An 18,933-nucleotide genomic window follows, 5' to 3' on the forward strand; every position below is an offset into this window, starting at 1 on the left:
GTAATATTAAATTAATGAGGCTTAGTGGGGTTATATGGGACCCTTATGTATTCAACTCCCTCATCTTATTTCATTCTTGACTGATTTAACTCTCTAGAGGAAGAGAGACCCGAATTAGAGAGAGAGAGGGGAGGAAATCAAAGTTTTGCTCTTGAATCTTGGAAGTCTTGAAGACAACTCTAGACTTGACCAAATTGGAAGAATTGAGCCCCTAGGTACGCATTGATTCTTGAATTCATGAGTTTAATGTGTAATCTTGTGTGTTCAAGGGTTGTTTGTGATCAAGAGCATGATTTGAGTTGGTTTTATTGAAATTGAGGCTTGATATGTACATGCATGTAAAGAACTCCTATGGAATCACAAAATCTAGCATGTAATTTGTGAAATTGTGAAAGATTGGTAGTGTAATCCCACATGCAAGCATGTCTTTGTTAAATTTTATGGGAATGAGCACTAATTACATTATTTGAAGTGAATATGAAGTCAAATGGGCATGCATGTCTGAATAATTGAAGATGGGAGCTTTGAATGCATGAATATGTATGATAGAATTGAGTTTGGTGTCAATTTGAGACATGCAAGTGTTTAATCCTTGAAATTGAGCTCCATAATAAGGTGTTTTGGTGTTTATACCTTGTTAGTATACTTATATGTGATATTTGAGCTACAACATGCATGATTTGTTGGTTAAAAGTCGGAATGGAGCTCAAGAACTCAACCTGGGATTCCCAGATTTTCGACGTCCGCTCGAGCGGGTGAAGTGACACTCGAGCGGAGAAATCGAGCTCCCAGCGTTTTCTGCAGACATGGTTCCCGCTCGAGCGGGGAAGTTGACGCTCGAGCGGGGAGCTATGTAGACAGGCAGTACGCTCGAGCTAGAATTGAAGGCAACCAGTACTTTTGCAGACCTAAGGGTCCGCTCGAGCGAGGAAGTCCACGCTCGAGCGGGGACCATATTTTCTGAAATTCTGTTTTTGCATTTTGTGTTCTGTTTTCCGTTCTCTTTCAGTTGCAAGCACTCTTAGGCATATGTTAAGCATTGTAAATGAGTTGATGAGATAATAATAAAGCCTAAACAGGAATATGTGAATTAAAGAACGGATTGAATTGTTAATGACCCTTTTGTGTGCATGGAATGTGTAGGGTCAAGCTCCAGGGCGAATCCACAAGCCGATCACTGTGAGTAATATCGATATTCGAATAATTGTGAATGTCCAATTGTCTATTCCCTCATAAGCTTTATGAATTGCTGGAATTGCTGATTGGGATTGTGGGCAAAAGTCTGTCATGAAAGTAATTGGACCAAAGGTCGTTTTGAAATGAATGAATGGACCAAAGGTCGTTTTGATGTGAATGAATGGACCAAAGGTCGTTTTGATGTAAATGAATGGACCAAAGGTCGTCCTGATGTAAATGAATGGACCAAAGGTCGTCCTGATGTAAATGAATGGACCAAAGGTCATCCTGATATAAATGAATGGACCAAAGGTCGTCCTGATGTAAATGAATGGACCAAAGGTCGTCCTGATGTAAATGAATGGACCAAAGGTCGTTTTGACATGAATGAGTAGGCCGAAGGCCGTTCTGACATGAACGAGTGGGCCAAAGGCCGTTTTGACATAAATGAATTGGCCGAAGGCCATTTTGATCAAAATGAATGGGCCAAAGGCCGTTTCGACATAAGTGAATTGGCCGAAGGCCATTTTGATAAAAATGAATGGGCCAAAGGCCGTTTCGACATAAGTGAATGGGCCGAAGGCCGTTTTGCCATGAATGGAAACCCAAATGGGCCAAAGGCCAGAATGTTGGAACTACAATTACTTGATTTGCATTTCGTATAGTCTTATATATTTGCTAATTAGAAGTATGAATTGGGCCCAATGCCGTTTGGAGCATGTTGTTCTACACATTGTGATGTAACTGTCATATTTGATGATATTATTCACTGGGCTATCGCTCACGCTCATTCATGTCTTTGTAGGTGAGCCAAGAGAAGTTCAAACCCAGCCCCAGTGAAGTCTGCCAGGAATAACATGAGTTTGGAGAGTCAGCCTTGTGTCTCACGCACGAGACTCAACCTTGCCATTCTGTTATGTATTTCCATTTTGTCTTGTTGGCAAGGATCTTGTGTATATCAGTATGTAATTGTGATATGGGTTGACTCAGTTTAGATGATCCTGTCTGTAATGAATTTTGTGAAACTGTATTTTTGACGTGGGTTATTAACATATCTGAGCATGGTTTGTTTGATGTGCATATAAGCACGGCTCTATGGACAAAGTTTTAAATTTGGCTTCCCTTTGGCCCCCTTTACTCTGATGTGTTAAGTCTGTTTTGGTTTGAGGCCGTAGGTGATCTTAGGATTACTGGCCGGTTACGTCCTTAACCCATGGGGGGCGGGTTTGGGTTGTGACAGGTTGGGCCCAACTTGGCGTCAGAGGCTTCGACCAGCTCTGGGAGGGGGCGCAGGGATACTTGACTTGACTATGCCCCGGATTTATTACTTTATTAGTACTTTCAAGTTTTCTTTATGAATGTAATAAAAAAAGCAACTTCGATTGTATGCAAGAGTAGGAGAACTCTGTTTTGAAATCAATGAAATTGAAGGTTGTGGTACTGAAAATTTTTCGCTTTAGTCCAAAAATGGTCTTAGTTGTAAAGAGATTAATTTGAACAAAGTCAACTTTTATTAAAACTTTTCAAAACCATTTTCGATATGGATCAGAACTGGACACGCCTAAGATCTGTCACTGAGATGCACAACCCTGGATCCTAGCAACTGGAAAGTTGCCCCTAGTCTGAATAGTACCGGAACACCGTGTGGCAACGGAAAGTTGCCCCTAGTCTGAATAGCACTGCACCGGAGATTGCGATAAATGGTGACAGATAAAGATGACTGAGATGGTCAAAAATGGACAAAGTTGATCGGGGAAGAGTTTATGGCTGAACTTCAGGATGAAGTTGCCTACGTATCCCAAAGATGGGAATCAAGCCTTACGTAGTTCAGGCTTAGGTTCACTCGAGTATTTTCACTCTTTTTTTACGCTCTAACTTTTGCCAAGGTCGCCCTTTGCGGGTTTTCAACCTTGCGAGCTCAGTTTTTATATTTTCCAATTTTTTGTGTTCTAACTTTTGCCTAGGTCACCCTTTCGGGTTTTCGGCCTAGCGAGCCTCTCAGGGGTAATATTTCTTCAACTTGTCCATGTTGATCGGTTGGGAAAATTCCAGGCGATCTAGGTCCATCAGAACCACAACTCCACCTGACCAGATAGCTTGGATGATATAGGGACCAGTCCAATTAGGTCTGAACTTGCCCCTTGGGTCGTGGATGGGAGCTCGGTTGTCCTTGAGCACCAAATCTCCTTCCTTTTTTTGGGTGGATATCTCCTTCCTTTAGATTCCTGGACTTAACTTTTTTATTGAAAGCCCGGGCAATTCTGCGCTGATAACCTTGAACATGGTACAGTGCTTTCAGTCTCCTCTCGTCAAAAAGCATGAGTTCCTCAAACCTGCTCTGCTGCCAATCTGCTTCGGCTATTTGACACTCAGCCAATACTCGCAATGACGGAACCTCAATCTCGATAGGTAGAATGGCCTCCATCCCATAAACCAATGAATACGGAGTCGCTCCGGTAGAAGTTTTGATTGACGTCCGGTAGCCCCACAGAGCAAAGGGCAGCTTATCTGGCCAATCCCGGTAGGTTTCCACCATCTTTTGCAGTATGTGTTTGATATTCTTGTTGGCGGCCTCGATCGCTCCGTTGGTTTGTGGCCGGTATGTGGATGACTTATGAAAAGCCACGTTGTATTTCTCCAACAAGTCAATCACTTCCTTCTTGAAGTGGGAACCATTATCTGAAATGACCTCGTTTGGGACCCCATTGCGACAGATGATGTTATTTCTGATAAACTTCGCAACGTGCGACGCCTTCAACACCGCATAAGACTGGGCCTCAACCCACTTTGTGAAATAATCTATCGCGACCAGGATGAACTCATGCCCATTCGACCCCTTCGGAGTGACAGCCCCGATCACGTCAATTCCCCAAACTAAAAACGGCCATGGCGAAGTCATGTTGTACAGCTTCGACGGCGGGATATTCATGCGATTTGCATGGATCTGACATTTGTGGCATCGCCGAACAAAATCGATACAATCCTCCTCCATGGTGGACCAGTAGTAACCCTGTCTGAGCATCTTCCGTGCTAGCATTACTTCATTCATGTGTGCACCGCATTCCCCTCCATGGATGGCTTCCATTAAATGTCTCGACTCTTCGGCATCAACACACAGCTTATGCATTCCCAGATGACCCCTCTTATACAGCTTACCCCCACAGATGATGAACTGAATGGCCATTCTTCTGATTGCCCTTTTATCATTGGCATTTACCCCTGGCGGATATGCTTCCTTCTCCAAAATGGCTTCATCTGGGAATAAGTACTCAACTGCTTCACCTCCTTCGACTGGATGATCGGCTAAGAACTCTGCCACTGCTCTTCCTTTGACTGACTTGCGTGTCACATATTTCAGGTCGAATTCGGAGAGCAACAACAACCAACGAGCTAGCCTACCCGTAAGTGCTGGTTTCTCGAAAAGATATTTGATGGGATCGAGTCGTGAAACCAACATTACGGAGTGGCCTAACAGTTAGTGCCGCAGCTTCCTAGTAGCCCATACCAAAGCTAAGCAAGCCTTCTCTAATGGTGTGTAGCGAGTCTCATACTCTAGCATCTTCTTGCTCAGATAGTAGATAGCCCTCTCCACCTTGTCCTCGGATTCTTGCGCGAGCATACAGCCCATTGTGGTCTCAATCACTGAAAGGTACAATATCACCGGTTTCCCCGGCTTTGGTGGCGACAACACGGGCGGGTTCTGTAAATATTTCTTGATCTGTTCAAAAGAAGCTTGGCATCAGCCGTCCCATTGGAACTTCTTGCCTTTCTTCAGGAGACCAAAAAGTGGTTCACAAGTCAAGGTTAATTTCGAGATAAACCGTCTTATGAATTACACTTTACCTAGAAAGCCTTGTACCTCCTTTTCAGTCCTTGGTGGTGGCATTTCTAAGATGGCCTTGATTTTTGAAGGATCGACCTCGATGCCCCTTTGTGTAATCAGAAATACCAGCTTTTTTCTCGCTGTAACACCGAACGTACACTTTTGAGGATTTAGCCGCAACCGAAATTCTCTGATCCTTTGAAAGAACTTTTGCAAGGCAGTGTAGTGGCCCTGTCTTTCTTTGGACTTGACAATCATGTCGTCTACGTACACCTCAACCTCTTTGTGGATCATGTCGTGCAATATTGTGGTCGCGGCCCGTTGATAAGTAGCTCCGGCATTCTTCAACCCAAACGGCATTACTCTGCAGCAGTATGTCCCCCACGGGGTGGTGAATGCAGTCTTTTCCCGATCTTCAGGTGCCATTACTATCTGATTGTACCCTGAGAAGTCATCCATGAATGAGAGCAAAGCATGCCCTGCTGTGAAATCCACCAACTCATCGATATGCGGCAAGGGAAAGTCGTCCTTCGGACTAGCTCTATTCAAATCCCTGAAATCCACGCAGACTCGGATCTTGCCATCCTTCTTCGGCACTGGAACGATGTTGGCCAACCAAGTCGGGTATTCGGACACCAGCAGGAAGCCTACATCGATTTGCTTGGTGACCTCTTCTTTAATCTTGAGAGCCCAGTCTGGGCAGATCCTTCTGAGTTTCTGTTTGACAGGTCGGGCCTCGGGGTCAAGGGGGATCCGGTGCTGTACAATCTCAGGATCGATCCCAGGCATGTCTTCGTAGGACCACGCGAAAACATCTTTGAAATCTTTTAATAAAGCGACTAAGCGCTCGCGTTCCTCCGAAGACAACGTGGACCCGATCTGGACCAGCCGCGGGTCCTCATCAGTACCAATATTCATGGTAATGATTTCATCCGTTAAGGGTTTGACAAATCTCTCCTGCTCCTGCTCAATTAAACGTTGCAAAACCGGAGGAATTTCTTCCTCGTCGTTTTCATCAAAATTTTGAAAGTCTGAGTTTATGCAATAAATTAAGGGCACAGAAAAGTACTCAGAAACCACAGTTACTTGATTCTCATTAAGCAAATCCAAATCGTCCGAATTCTCGGTTACAACAGACTCAAACGAGAAAGAAAAAGACGACCTGGACATAACTGTGGCATCCGGGTTATCATCCCCAGGATTACCAGACTCAGACTCAATCGAGCTGGAATCTGATTCCGACTCACAAGACTCGGTGGAATCAGATTCTGGCTCACTACCTGACCCGGTGCTGCTGGACAAAAACCCCTCCTCGTACTGCCAAGTGAGAGAGGGTGCGATAGATGCATCCAAAATAGTCGCTGGTAGGCCCGCCGCTGTTTCATCCCCAATCATGGAAACCGAAAAGTTATCCCCCAGGCACTTTTGGTCGATCGAAGGATCTGAAAGTAGACATGCCAGTGCTACCCCCATCTCAAATTCGGTGCCTTCGGAATCCACTGCCTTTTTTTTTTTTGGGTGAATAAGACATAAATTAAAGACAAAGGATATACAAGATTACAAGGGGAATACCCCAGGCTCTACAACAACTATACAGGAAGATCAGTAACCCAGAAAACCAAAAAGCTAACGCAAAGAGAAACCAAAATCCAAAAAAAAAAAATACACACTGTTCAGCAGCCATATCAAGAGAGATAGGGATAATGAACACTGCGAAGGACAGCTAAAAACCGAGACCAAAACAAACCCATAGCATCACTAAACATCGGCACCAAAACCGAGAAACAGGTTTGGTGAACAAAACAAAACCTGCGAAAGAATAGCCCAAAGCCGAGGGATGAACAGCCCCATAATAGCAAAACGAAACATAACCTGTGGACTACCTAATCCAGAACCAACAGTAAAGCAATAAAAACAAAATAGGTCAAAGATGGACCACTTAATTCCTAGCACACCCCGCTAGGATAGGTAAAATAGCTAAAGTTGTTAAAACAGAAATGAAAACAGCTTATATCCCTGATGAAACAACCAGCGGCGCATTCAGCAGCCAGCTTCGAGCCGAATATCCCAAGAATCAAAACCAAGATGTAGACCTCCACTAGACAATATAGAACTTCCTGCCAGAATTGAGTAAACAAATCCATTAGTGATCCTGAAGGATTCCAGTAAAAACAGATAACCACAATATATGTCTCACATCACTAAACCCACAATAATCTCGCATCACTCAGTAGAATTTGGAATTTAGCACACAGTATATAAACTCTCATCACTCAACCCACACAGCAAAGCATTACTCCATAGCCTGCACATAAAGCTTACAATATATATAAACATTAGATAAAAACATTTGTGAGAAGCTATTTCACTCAACCCACAATTCTGTCTGTTGTAAATTATTGGACTCACAACACTCAACCCTCACTGATCCAAGCACTTCTCATTACTACACATGAAGAAAACAGTTAGGAAAGAACACTCTGTTTGCTTACAATCACTCAACCCTCATATAGTGAACTCACATCACTCAGCAGCCCTCCTAGTGCTGAGAGCATGGGGCTTCAGGACAGTAGCAGGCAAATTCCAATGGTCAATGTACCAGTTGTCACCTGCATTTCAGGACAGTAGCAGGCAAATTCCACTGCCTTACACTGCCCAATCCCAGCTGATGGGTCTGTCTGCTCTTCGGCAATATCATCCCTGGGTAGTTGCAGGTCGAAGAAGATCTCGAAACCTGGCACGCGCTTCTTCTCTGCGTTTAGCCCCGGTTCTGGGAAGCCGCAAAACGGAAAGTCCTCCCCCTCCCGGACGAAGCGTCCGTTTAGGGTACCCTGAATGGGCCTATGCATCAACTCAAAAGGCTTTCCCGCCTTCTTTGCTCTGGCTCTCCCAGCCATCTCTTTACCTATGATACCCCTATTCTGCATTATGCTAAATTGGTCCTTAATTTGAATATGATTATGTGTTCAGCCTGACTTTATGTGCCATTATGTGAATATATGTGATTTTGCAATTCTATCTGTTCACTGTAGGAATATCTGTTTGAGTAAACTACTTTGGAAATTAAATTGAGGGCCCTATCGGCCACAGAACCCGAAATTGATTACGCCATTGTGATTGGCATAATTTTTAGAGCCTACGGTGAAACTTAATTGGAAATTTATTCGGGTCAGATTAAACCGATTAAATTGAGGGTCTAGCGCCTCAATTATTTAATATTAATAATTTTAAGTTAGTGGGGCCATATAAGGGCCCTTGTTACATTCAATTCTCCTCCTTCTATCATTTTGGCTGGAGTTTAACTCTCTAGAAAAGAGAGAGTCGACTTTGAGAGAGAGGGGAAGCACCATTGGGCATTTTGATTCAAGATTGTGGATTGGGAAGCTACACTCTAGAATTAACAAGAACAGGTGGAGATTGAAGCTCCTAGGTGAGTGATCAACCCTTAATTCATGAATTTGTGTATGTAATAATGTTAATTCGAAGAGAATATCTGATCAAGAACATGAATGGTATTGAGTATGATGAATTTGAAGTATATATGCACATGCATGCATAGAATTGCCATGAAATTGCATAATCAAGCATGTGAGGAGTAGAATATGAGAAATTGGGTGTTGAATCATACATGCAAGTATGTTTGGTCGAGCTTCATGGTTATGAGCACCATTTGTACCAATTGTAATAGAAATGGAGTCAAGGATTGGCATGCATGCATGATTGATGAAGATGTGAAGTTGGAATGCATGAATTAATTATGTTGGAAAATGAATTTGAGTCAAAATGGGCCATGCATGTAAGTAATTCTTGGGATTGAGCTTCATTATGTTGTAACTTGGGGTTTATGCCATGTTAGTGTATGTTTCTACGATATTTGAGCCGAAATCATGCATCTTGAACCTTTGAATTTCGAGTTGAAGCTCAAGAACACAGTTCTGGGTTTTCCAGAATTTTGAGGTCCGCTCGAGCGGGGAACCTGACGCTCGAGCAGGAAATGCGTGCTCCCAGTACTTTTTGCAGACTTAATGTCCGCTCGAGCGTGGTAATTAACGCTCGAGCGTGGGAGCTATTTTGACAGGCCTTCCGCTCGAGCGTCCTATTTCACGCTCGAGCGTATTTTTGATGGAACCAGCACTTTTGCAGGCCTTGAGGGTCCGCTCGAGCGGGGAAGTACACGCTCGAGCGGGGACCCTATTTTCTGAAATCCTGTTTTTGCATTTTGTGTTCTGTTTTCCGTTCTGTTTCACTTGCAAGCACTCTTAGGCATATGTTAAGTATTGTAAATGAGTTAATGAGATAATAATAAAGCCTAAAGAGAAATATTTGAATTAAAGAACAAATTGAACTGTTAATGACCTTTTTGTGTTCAAGAAACGTGTAGGGTCAAGCTCCAGGGCAAATCAGCAAGCCGATCACTGTGAGTAATATCAATACTTGAAAGTTTGTCAATGTCCAATTGTTATTCCCTTATAAACTTTATGAGCTGTTAATTGGGATTGTGGACTAAAGTCTGACAAGAATCAATGAATGGACCAAAGGTCGTTTTGATAAGAATGAATGGACCGAAGGTCGTTTTGATGTATATGAATGGACCAAAGGTCGTTTAGATGAATATGAATGGACCGAAGGTCGTTCTGTCATGAATGAGTGGGCTAAAAGCCGTTTTGACGTAAATGGATGGGCCGAAGGTCGTTTTGACACAAATGAATGGGCCGGAGGCCGTTTTGACAAGAATGGAACCCTGAATGGGCCAAAGGCCAGTATGTTGGAACTACAGTCATTTGATCTAAATTTTGTATAAGTATATATATATATATATATATGTGTTAAATAGAAGTATGAATTGGGCCCAAGGCCGTTTGGAGCATGTTGTTCTACATATTGTCACGTAACTGTTATGTTTGATATTATTCACTGGGCTATCGCTCACGCTCATTCATGTGTTTGTAGGTGAGCCAAGGGAAGTCCAAACCCAGCCCCAGTGAAGTCTGCTAGGAGAAATCTGAGTTTTGAGGAAGTCAGCCTTGCGTCTCACTCTTGAGACCTACCCTGCCTTTGCTATGTACTTATGTTCTGTCTTGTTGGCAAGGGCCCTAGTGTATATCTGTAAATAGCCTGTCATAGGTTGACTCGTTTGGAATGATCCTGTCTGTAAAGAATTTTGTGAAACTGTAATTTTGAGGTGGGTTATTAACGTAACTGAATATGGTCTGTTTGATGTGCATATAAGCACGGCTCAATGGACAAAGCTTTTAAATTTTTGCTTCCGTTTGGCCCCTTTACTCTGACAAGTTATGTCTGTAGAATATGAGGCCGTAGGTAATCTCCAGATTGCTGGCCGGTTATGTCCTTAACCCATAGGGGCGGGTTCGGGTCATGACAGAGTGGTATCAGAGCACGAGTTAATAACTCACACACTTGTCCCAAAAGGAGCAATAAGCGTCTAGATAAGATCTAGGATGTATTCATGTGATAAATACGAGTTTGGAAGGATTGATTATATGCTTAAATGTTTCGTTAGGATTAATTATATGTGTAAGTTGTGAACTACTTGCATTGCAAATTATCTGGAAATATGTGCTTCTTAGAATATGCATACTTGTGTACCTTTTGTATGAAATATAATGCAAGTTTAATAAGATGGTGAGAACCAGAGGTGATGAGTTAGAGGAATCCTCTACTGCCAGATTGGACAGAATGGAGAGACTGATCCAAGAAATGGCAGAAGCTTTGAGACAGCAACAAGAGTGGCAACAACAGTGGCAGCAACCACACCCGCCACCTCCACCTCCGGCACCACCCGTGCCAGATAATCAGAATGATGACCGGATAATAGCTCTCACCAAGGAATTCAAGAAAATGAAACCACCATAGTTCCATTGCGGACTAGATCCTTTGAAGGCTGAGGCTTGGGTTCTTGGGATCGAAAAACTGTTTGAGGTGTTTCCGTGCTCGGATACACAGAAGGTGCTTCTAGCCACCTTTATGCTAGAAGATGAAGCGAGAAGATGGTGGATGTTGATGAGGGAAAACCACAGAGATGTTGACTGGGTGAAATTTTTGGAAATCTTCTATGACAAGTACTTCCCGCAGTGTGTCCGGGATAGGAAAGTGGCAGAGTTCATGGAACTCAAGCAAGACAGCATGACTGTAGCTGAGTATGAGGCCAAATTTACTGAGTTGGCCAGTTTCGCACCACACGTAATTGATACGGATTATAAGAAGGCAAGGCATTTTGAAGGTGGGCTCCGAAGTGACATCCTAGAGAGAGTGAACGTCCTGAAGTTGGAGACCTACATCGGGGTGCTCGATCGGGCCATCATATCAGAGGCTAACATAGCTAGACAAGCTAAGCCAACAACCGAATGGAAAGGCAACAAAAGACAAGGCTTCTTTTCGAAGAAGAAATTTCTGAAAAAGCAAAACACGGGCTCCTCAACTACTTCAAGTTCTTCCCGAGACACAGCTCCCATGTGCAACATTTGTAGCAAAAGGCACCGTGGAGTCTGTTACCGTGCATCGGGAGCCTGTTTTAAATGTGGAAAGCAAGGGCACATAGCCCGAGAATGTAATCAGAACAGTGGGAAACTCGCAGCTAGTTCAACTGCATCAGCTCCAAAGCCGGGAAATACTTTGAGATCTGTTACTACTGGGGATACAGTGAGACAAGGGAGAGTTTTTGCACTCGTTCCGGGCGATACACGGAATGCCAATGCCGTTGTTTCAGGTACTATTTCAATATGTAATCAGGATGCCTTTGTATTAATTGATTCAGGATCAACGCACTCATTTGTGACATACACGTTTGCATCTAGACTGAATAGACCCCTAGAGCTTTTGCCATATTTGTTGTGTGTGTCTGCTCCATCGGGGGAATCTGTGTTGTGTGATTATATATATCGGTTTTGTGACATGCATATCGAGGATGCTACCCTATATGTAGATTTGTTGCCCTTGAACTTTAGGCATTTCGATGTAATTTTGGGCATGGATTGGTTGACCAAATATTGTGCTACCATAGATTGTGTGACAAAAAGGGTTATATTCCAACCACCAGAACAGAAAGAGATTGTGTTTGAGGGTAATGGGGTAGTGCCTCCACCTTATTTGATATCAGCGATGAAAGCATGCAAACTGCTTAGGAAAGGGTGCCAGGGTTATTTGTGCTATGTGTTGTCTGAACAATCTGAGAATGTTGAATTGAATAATATTCCTATTGTTAGAGAATTTCCAGATGTGTTTCCGAATGAATTACCAGGGGAATTGGTAGACAGGGAGATCGAGTTTACCACTGAAACTGTGCCAGGCGCCCAACCTATTTCTAAAACTCCCTACAGAATGGCTACTGCCGAAATGAAAGAACTAAAGGAACAGTTGCAGGACCTTCTGGATAAAGGGTTTATCCGGCCTAGCACTTCACCTTGGGGTGCACCAGTATTGTTTGTAAAGAAGAAAGATGGTACTTTGCGCCTTTGCATCGATTATCGGGACTTGAATAAGGTAACAGTGAAGAACAAATACCCCCTACCCCGTATTGATGACTTATTTGACCAGTTGCAGGGATCACAGGTGTTTTCTAAGATTGATTTGAGATCCGGGTATCATCAGCTGAAGGTTAAAGCGGAGGATGTTGAGAAAACCGCATTCAGAACGAGGTATGGTCATTTTGAGTTTCTTGTTATGCCATTTGGAGTGACTAATGCTCCGGCAGCATTTATGGACCTAATGAATAGAATTTTTAAAACCTACCTTGATGAGTTTGTTGTAGTCTTCATCGATGATATTTTGATATACTCTAAAGATAGACTTGAACATGAACATCATTTGAGGACTGTTTTACAAATACTTCGGGAAAGAAAACTATTTGCTAAACTAAAGAAATGTGAGTTTTGGTTGGATGAGGTTGTTTTCTTAGGGCATGTGATCAACAAGGAAGGAATTTCAGTGGACCCGCAGAAAATAGAAGCAATTGTGAATTGGCCTACACCAACTAATGTGACAGAAGTTCGCAGTTTCATGGGCTTGGCTGGGTACTACAGGAGGTTTGTAAAAGACTTTTCGAAATTAGCTGTACCTCTTACCCAATTGACACGTAAGGGACAACCATTTGAGTGGAATAGTGAAAGAGAATCAGCCTTTCACGAATTGCAGACAAGATTGACCACTGCACCAATTTTGACACTACCTTCAGGTACGGAAAATTTTGTGATTTTCAGTGACGCATCTTATAAGGGTTTGGGTTGTGTGTTAATGCAGAACGGAAGGGTTATTGCTTACGCCTCCCGACAGTTGAGGCCACATGAGAAGAATTATCCAACACATGACCTAGAATTGGTCGCAGTTGTTTTTGCTTTGAAAATCTGGCGGCATTATTTGTATGGGGCAAAGTGTGAAGTCTACACGGATCATAAGAGCCTGAAATACTTCTTCACGCAGAAAGAGTTGAATATGCGTCAGAGAAGATGGCTAGAACTGATAAAAGATTACGACCTAGAGATTCAGTACCATCCCGGGAAAGCTAATACAGTGGCTGATGCCTTGAGCAGAAAATCAACAGGGGGTATGGCTTGTTTGCTTACTGAACAAAGGGAGATTTTGCAAGACTTTGAAAAGTCTGAAATTGAAGTGGTGGTATGTGAACAGGACGGATTGATAGCCGAGCCGAACCGGCAATTGTTGATGAAATCAAGCAGAAACAGAAAGAAGATGAGTTCCTCAGAAAGGTAATCGATGAATTTGAAGTAAGCCCAAAAGCGGAGTTCAGTGTTGAGAATGGAATGTTGAAATTTCGAAACCGAATATGTGTCCCAGATATTCTGGAGCTAAGGAAGAGGGTTTTAGATGAAGCCCACAGATCTGTATTTGCTATGCATCCGGGTAACAATAAAATGTATCGGGATTTGAAACAAACCTATTGGTGGCCTAAAATGAAGAAAGAGATTGCAGAATATGTGTCCAAGTGCCTTCAGTGTCAGCAAGTTAAGGCTGAACATCAAAAACCAGGCGGTCTACTTCAACCTCTCCCTATTCCTGAGTGGAAGTGGGAACATGTGACTATGGATTTTGTTGTTGGCCTACCTCGGACTTCCCGAGGTATGGATTCTATTTGGATTGTAGTTGATAGACTGACTAAATCTGCACATTTTCTGCCTGTCAAAACTACATTTACTGCTTACAGATTGGCTACTATTTATGTTGATGAAATTGTCCGGTTACACGGAGTTCCGGTGTCCATTGTGTCAGATAGGGATCCGAAATTTGTATCTAGATTGTGGAAAAGTTTGCAGGAAGCTATGGGAACAGAACTAAGGTTCAGTACTGCATTCCACCCACAAACAGATGGCCAGTCAGAACGAACGATACAAACTTTGGAAGATATGCTTCGCATGTGTGCTTTGGATTTCCAGGGGAGTTGGGAGGACTATTTGCCGCTTGCAGAGTTTGCTTATAATAACAGCTTCCACTCCAGCATCGGTATGGCACCATACGAGGCTTTGTATGGTAGGAGGTGTAGATCACCTATTTGTTGGACAGAGGTCAGGGACAGAGCTTTGCTTGGGCCTGAAATTGTACAAGACACCTCTGAAAAGATCAAAACTATTCGGCAAAGGCTCAAAACAGCTCAAGACCGACAGAAGGACGTTCGGAGAAGACCTCTTGAATATGAGGTCGGCGACCATGTGTTCATTCGAGTTTCTCCGATGAAAGGCCAAGTCAAGTTTGGGAAAAAGGGCAAGTTGTCGCCCCGCTACATTGGTCCGTTCCAGATTTTGGAAAGGCTTGGTCCAGTTGCTTATAGAGTTGCTTTGCCACCGGGATTCGAGCAAATCCATAACGTGTTTCATGTGTCGATGTTGAGGGGTTACCTCCGAGACCCGTTACATGTGATTGATTACCACCAGGTAGCTATTGATGAGAATATGGAATACGCAGAGTGGCCGGAAAGAATTGTTGCCCGACAAGTGAAAGAATTGAGAAACAAGTCCATCCCAATGGTGAAAGTAGAATGGAAAGAGCACTACGGGACGGATGCCATGTGGGAAAAAGAGGAGGAAATGCGACTACGCTACCCACATTTGTTTTCCGACGAAGGTAACTTAAGTTTGGAGGACCAAACTTCCTAAAAGGGGGGAAGACTGTGATACCCCTGTTCTGCATTATGCTAAATTGGTCCTTAATTTGAATATGATTATGTGTTCAGCCTGACTTTATGTGCCATTATGTGAATATATGTGATTTTGCAATTCTATCTGTTCACTGTAGGAATATCTGTTTGAGTAAACTACTTTGGAAATTAAATTGAGGGCCCTATCGGCCACAGAACCCGAAATTGATTACGCCATTGTGATTGGCATAATTTTTAGAGCCTACAGTGAAACTTAATTGGAAATTTATTCGGGTCAGATTAAACCGATTAAATTGAGGGTCTAGCGCCTCAATTATTTAATATTAATAATTTTAAGTAAGTGGGGCCATATAAGGGCCCTTGTTACATTCAATTCTCCTCCTTCTATCATTTTGGCTGGAGTTTAACTCTCTAGAAAAGAGAGAGTCGACTTTGAGAGAGAGGGGAAGCACCATTGGGCATTTTGATTCAAGATTGTGGATTGGGAAGCTACACTCTAGAATTAACAAGAACGGGTGGAGATTGAAGCTCCTAGGTGAGTGATCAACCCTTAATTCATGAATTTGTGTATGTAATAATGTTAATTCGAAGAGAATATCTGATCAAGAACATGAATGGTATTGAGTATGATGAATTTGAAGTATATATGCACATGCATGCATAGAATTGCCATGAAATTGCATAATCAAGCATGTGAGGAGTAGAATATGAGAAATTGGGTGTTGAATCATACATGCAAGTATGTTTGGTCGAGCTTCATGGTTATGAGCACCATTTGTACCAATTGTAATAGAAATGGAGTCAAGGATTGGCATGCATGCATGATTGATGAAGATGTGAAGTTGGAATGCATGAATTAATTATGTTGGAAAATGAATTTGAGTCAAAATGGGCAATGCATGTAAGTAATTCTTGGGATTGAGCTTCATTATGTTGTAACTTGGGGTTTATGCCATGTTAGTGTATGTTTCTACGATATTTGAGCCGAAATCATGCATCTTGAACCTTTGAATTTCGAGTTGAAGCTCAAGAACACAGTTCTGGGTTTTCCAGAATTTTGAGGTCCGCTCGAGCGGGGAACCTGACGCTCGAGCAGGAAATGCGTGCTCCCAGTACTTTTTGCAGACTTAATGTCCGCTCGAGCGTGGTAATTAACGCTCGAGCGTGGGAGCTATTTTGACAGGCCTTCCGCTCGAGCGTCCTATTTCACGCTCGAGCATATTTTTGATGCAACCAGCACTTTTGCAGCCTTTAGGGTCCGCTCGAGCGGGGAAGTACACGCTCGAGCGGGGACCGTATTTTCTGAAATCCTGTTTTTGCATTTTGTGTTCTGTTTTCCGTTCTGTTTCACTTGCAAGCACTCTTAGGCATATGTTAAGCATTGTAAATGAGTTAATGAGATAATAATAAACCCTAAAGAGGAATATGTGAATTAAAGAACGGATTGAACTGTTAATGACCCTTTTGTGTTCATGAAACGTGTAGGGTCAAGCTCCAGGGTAAATTAGCAAGCCGATCACTGTGAGTAATATCAATACTTGAAAGTTTGTCAATGTCCAATTGTTATTCCCTTATAAACTTTATGAGCTGTTAATTGGGATTGTGGACTAAAGTCTGACAAGAATCAATGAATGGACCAAAGGTCGTTTTGATAAGAATGAATGGACCGATGGTCGTTTTGATGTATATGAATGGACCAAAGGTCGTTTTGATAAGAATGAATGGACCGAAGGTCGTTTTGATGTATATGAATGGACCAAAGGTCGTTTAGATGAATATGAATGGACCGAAGGTCGTTCTGTCATGAATGAGTGGGCTAAAAGCCGTTTTGACGTAAATGGATGGGCCGAAGGCCGTTTTGACACAAATGAATGGGCCGGAGGCCGTTTTGACAAGAATGGAACCCTGAATGGGCCAAAGGCCAGTATGTTGGAACTACAATCATTTGATCTAAATTTTGTATAAGTATATATATATATATATATCTGTGTTAAATAGAAGTATGAATTGGGCCCATGGCCGTTTGGAGCATGTTGTTCTACATATTGTCATGTAACTGTTATGTTTGATATTATTCACTGGGCTATCGCTCACGCTCATTCATGTGTTTGTAGGTGAGCCAAGGGAAGTCCAAACCCAGCCCCAGTGAAGTCTGCTAGGAGAAATTTGAGTTTTGAGGAAGTCAGCCTTGCGTCTCACTCTTGAGACCTACCCTGCCTTTGCTATGTACTTATGTTCTGTCTTGTTGGCAAGGGCCTAGTGTATATCTGTAAATAGCCTGTCATAGGTTGACTCGTTTGGAATGATCCTGTCTGTAAAGAATTTTGTGAAACTGTAATTTTGAGGTGGGTTATTAACTTAACTGAATATGGTCTGTTTGATGTGCATATAAGCACGGCTCTATGGACAAAGCTTTTAAATTTCTGCTTCCGTTTGGCCCCTTTACTCTGACAAGTTATGTCTGTAGAATGAGGCCGTAGGTAATCTCAAGATTGCTGGCCGGTTATGTCCTTAACCCATAGGGGCGGGTTCGGGTCATGACATTACCCTTCCTTACCCAGTCCTCTTTGGTGGGCATATAACCCAAGCCAAAGGTATGAGGGTTGTGTGGCACTTCGGCCAATGCTGCGACGCCCTTCCGGCCGCTCCTTCCTAATCCCATCCCGGGGATGTGTTGTAACTTGTTCATGAGGTAGACGGATTGAGCACTGACGTACACCCCTTCATTCACAGCCATAATATTCCGCACCACTCGAGCCTCAGCCAAAGTGAACCCTGATAAGAACACATCCTCAGTGCCATGCTCGATTTCCAAGACTGGTGTGGACACTTCCGGCGGCGGATGGATTGATGAATTCCCGAAGACAATAGCCACCCCCTTCCCGTGAGGGTACTTCAACATCTGATGTAAAGTGGAAGAGACTGCCTTTACTTGGTGCAACCACGGCCGCCGCAAGAGTAGATTGAAAGTTGCGGGAACGTCCAAGACATGGAATCCAATGTTGTGTTGTCCGAGACCAACCTGGGTCTGAATTTTGACAGTCCTCATCACTTCCCTGCTAGTATTATCATATGCTCTGATCACCTAAGCAGTCGGCACGAAGTCCGCGGGCTTCAACCCAATTGCATACGCGTTCTGGCTGGGCAGACATTGATGGCGGACCCGGTATCAACAAGTACTACTGGTATCCACTTGTCTCTACATTCCACGGAAACGTAGAGGGGTTTGTTGTGATTTGTGCCCTCAGGTGGTAGTTCTTTGTCTGAAAAGGTTAATGCCGGGGAACCTCCTCTCGAAAAAACCAACCCAACTGGCTGTTTTGGTGTAGTATCTATAGAGAGTTTGGCCTTGTCCATGGCAGATAAGACAGCCTGTCTGTGTACTCGCGACGCCATAAGCAGTCCCCAGATGGAGATGTCTGCTTGTATCTTCTTCAGCTGTTTCAGTACAGCCTCCTCTTCAAGCTGTTTCTCCTTCTGTTTCTCAGCTTCTTTATCCTTCCCAGATGCCTCGGGTTGGTCTAGGTGCGGGGGCTTGAAGTACCGCCTGCTTCTTGTCATGTGATCAATCTCATCGAGGTACCAGGTGTCGTCGGGTTGATTGCTTCCCCAGTCTTCGTCTGTGTGGGCAAGACATAAGTCATCGTCTTCCCACCACATTCCGTTGGCATTCAAAAGGCACCTGTCTGGCTCGGGCACGTTTGTACTCACAGCACTTTCAGCCTGCATGCTCACAGCATCCTCTGTTCTTGTGCCCATAGCACTTCCGATCCCCTCATGGATTTTGGCTTTCCCAATTCTCTCAGAA

The sequence above is a fragment of the Camellia sinensis genome, chromosome 1 (genome assembly GCF_055761805.1).
Source record: "Camellia sinensis isolate YWXY chromosome 1, ASM5576180v1, whole genome shotgun sequence".
Taxonomy (NCBI): Eukaryota; Viridiplantae; Streptophyta; class Magnoliopsida; order Ericales; family Theaceae; genus Camellia; species Camellia sinensis.